This window comes from Fukomys damarensis, unplaced genomic scaffold (assembly GCF_012274545.1).
Source record: "Fukomys damarensis isolate Sample0158 unplaced genomic scaffold, DMR_v1.0_HiC HiC_scaffold_30, whole genome shotgun sequence".
Lineage (NCBI taxonomy): Eukaryota > Metazoa > Chordata > Mammalia > Rodentia > Bathyergidae > Fukomys > Fukomys damarensis.
In genome coordinates, this window is record NW_022900942.1 from 9,413,290 (window position 1) to 9,416,528 (window position 3,239).

At 51.7% G+C, this 3,239-nt stretch overlaps 1 protein-coding gene across 1 annotated transcript in view; it reads left to right on the forward strand.

Annotated features, from left to right (window-relative positions):
- Window positions 1-2,673: 2,673 nt before the first annotated feature.
- The window catches only part of Znf516 (zinc finger protein 516), a 115,951-nt gene continuing 115,385 nt past the window's right edge, over window positions 2,674-3,239 (forward strand). Inside the window, exon 1 of the mRNA XM_033757592.1 lies at window positions 2,674-2,895. The gene's annotated coding sequence lies outside the window, so the exon portion shown is untranslated. The remainder of the gene's footprint in view (window positions 2,896-3,239) is intronic.

The following is a 3,239-nucleotide window of genomic DNA, read 5'->3' on the forward strand; positions in this document are numbered from 1 at the left end:
TGGGGCGGGGGCACACCGGAGAGGGGCTCCCTGGGTGCGGGGAGGGCGACTTGGCTTTCCCTGTTGGTAGTTGCTCTGCACCGCAATTCCAGGAGAGGGTAAGATGCAACTTCGGGCGGCGGGGCGGGCGCCCCAGAGGTGGCTTTTTACCGCAGTGGAGGGGCGGGGTGGGGGCCCGGGTGGGAGCGCGTTAGAGGCTCTGGCTTTGTACACTTCGTCAAAGGCGACGCGGGAGGAGGGGAGCTCGGTTGCGCTTTCCATCCATTAGGAGACAAAGAGCAAATTGCCTTACTTTAAAGTAAAACGCTCCGGCTAATGAAGGTGGGTGATGGGCTGCGGGTCCCGAGGAGCCGCTTCAATTATTAAGGGTTTGGCGGATGGGATCGATGCCTGTGGGCTCCCGCGCGCTGCTGCTTAGGGGACGAGTTTGCGTGTATATGGGGGGGTGGTCTTTGATGCCCCCTCCCAGGGTGACTGCCCATCAGCCAGGAGCTTTAGAGTGGCCCTAACATTAAAGAAGTGAGAGCTTTGGGAAGGGAAGTTCGGGCGGGGTAAGGGTGGGGGCGGGGGCGAGATTCTTTTAGTGACTCGGAGAGGGGTGCGGGTCTGGATGGCAGCGACTCCTCCGAGATGCATCCAGTCTTGCTGAGGTCAGAGCAGGATTGGGGTGGGGGAGGTATTGATGGCGATACACGCATGTGTATATACATTACACACACACACACACACACACACGAGTGTATAAAAGAAGAATGCAGTGGGGTGTGTACTGGCGGGGGTGGGGGTTGGAAAGGTGCCTCCTGCCATTTCTAGGGAGAGCTAACAAACTGAATAGTTACGATCAATATTTAGATTAAGCCGCCTTGTCAAGTTATAAAGAAACTTTGTATGAATAAGTTTAAAAGCCAGTCGAGTAGGGTATTTAAACCAGAGGTTTATGAAGGAAGGTTGGAGTGTGGTGATGGTCAGACACTGTGAGCCAGGAAGCCAGTGGATCCCTGCAATTAGAGACCCAAAAGAATTGGCTTTTTACCCGAAAAAGGTGGGTCTGTAAGTCAGCCTCATTTATAACCAGCGTTAATAAGGTTTCCGCAGCCGACCAGATCAGCCCGGGAGCTCTGGGGCTGTGTTTGTATCTTACTCATTCCACTGGATTACTGATAAAGAGTCACTTGGTCTCCGGGTGTGCAGACATCAATTTACTCAGCCCTCTTTTTAAATATATTCATTCTGTGCCTTATTTAATCCAAATGCACAAAAAGCCATTTGCTGCCTCATTGTTGGTTTACATTTTTTGAAAAGGCGACTGGTGTAACCTGTGGAATTTGAAATGCAAATAAAAGCCTGTGGGAGTTGAGGCAGAACAAATCAGCATTTATAAAGTGAAAAAGATTTAATGTCTTTGAAATCATTGCAAGGAAAGAAAACTGGAGGGGGGTGTGTGATTTTTTTTCATGGAGTTAATTGTGACGTCAGGTCTTTTTGGAAAAGATATTTTTAAGGTCTGAAGCCCTGGTATGTAAAGTGCTTACAGGAAAAACAGATTACAAGATTAACATCTGTTAACATGGTCGTTTATCTCCAGCCAAAAATAGGTCAGTTCTTTCTTAAGGAAGCATGATTGCTAGCGCATGCTTAAATAAAATGAGAATAATGAGTTCAAAAATTAGGGACGAACGTTTATGATCTGAGCTGTGATAAACATTTTCTGATTTCAAAATCAGTGTAAGGTCAAAGTCTCCTTTGCGTGTTGAGAACGACTCTACCCCTCCCGGATGATCCCCCTCCTCCCTACTCGAGCTCCCTCACACGGCTGCTAATTTCCCTTTGCGTCCATTGTGGACGTACAAGATATATTTAAATAGGTATCGTCTGACGCCCCCCCCATCCGCCCCCCGTTAAGAAACCAAACTCTTTCCGCGTAGGTGGCTAACTTTCAGAGCTCTGGCGTTGTTTTACAATTATATGAAACGGCAGAGAGGATAGAGAAAAAAAGAAACTGCTTTCCAAAGTCTCCCTGCCCCTTGGGTGTGAGTGACGGCTCTGCTGGCCAATCCGCAGCGGCTTTCTCCATCCCGGAGGTAATTTTGGGTGTGCTTGTGTGAACGCGCGCGCGTGCGTGTGCATGCGCCCGTGTGTCTACACACTTAAGTATGACCAGCCAGCCCGGCGCATCCGCAGGCTCCTGCATTTGCACAGATATGTGATGTAAACTGGACACGTTTTATCCAGTCTGTCCTGCTAGATGCGCACGCAGCAGTTTATGTGGAGTCCCTGCCCCCTCCGAGTGTCCTCTAGTGAAAAATGGGCATCGGAGGTTTTTTCAGATTCAAGTCGAAACCTGCAGAAAGGGAAGAAAAGAGGAGGGATATGATTATGCTTCTCAGCAATAGAGGAATCGAAATGCTTCCTGCTCCTCAGTCCTACCCATCGCCCCGGCGCTTTTGGGGCACGAGTGATGGAGCCCCCTGCACGGGAGTAAAATGTATAAAGAACGCGGATTGTCAAAACTGATGTTAACTAGAAAACCGAGGGCAGCCTACCAACTTTACACTTAATTCCTCGCTGCAAGTTGATACTCAGTCTGGCAAATTCTAGAACGCGAACCGGTCGCGGCCAGTGGAAGTTTTATGCCCACCCCACTTAGGAGCGCTGCGCCCCGCCGGGTCAGCCCCGCACAATGCGCATATTCCTAGGTGGCGTCAAGGGCCATGCCACGCTTCCTAGAACTTCATCTCCACGGATTTCCTGGGAATGCCGGTGGTGATGAGTGGTTAGTGTGGCACGCGGCTTGGGATGCGCGCGGACCACACCAGGATCAACTAGCCCGTTTAAAGGCCGGGAATGTGGTGTCTAGGAGAGCACCGTGGGCTGCTATGCTTCTGTCCCCTTCAGGTTGGTAATGATGCAATGATGGGTTAAGGATCCACGTGTCCCCTTCCTCTCCAGAGACCCCTGCAGGTGGGCCCTGGAGGGACCTCGTGCACACAAGAGTGTGCGGGTGCCAGGCCTCACCGAGGTTATCTCAGGGGTCCACGGGCGCCCCACACCAAATTCATCCCCCCATCCAATTCGGTTCCAAGGTGGTGTCCGTGTCGTACCTCCCTTCCCTCGAGGGCCATTTCCGCCCCTCCCCCCGCCGGGGTGCCAACAGATTGTCCCTCAGCTGATCTCCGGCGAGCTTGTGGCTTGGGGAATGGGCTCGCAGCGGAACGACTCCTTCCTCTCGCAGAGTCTCC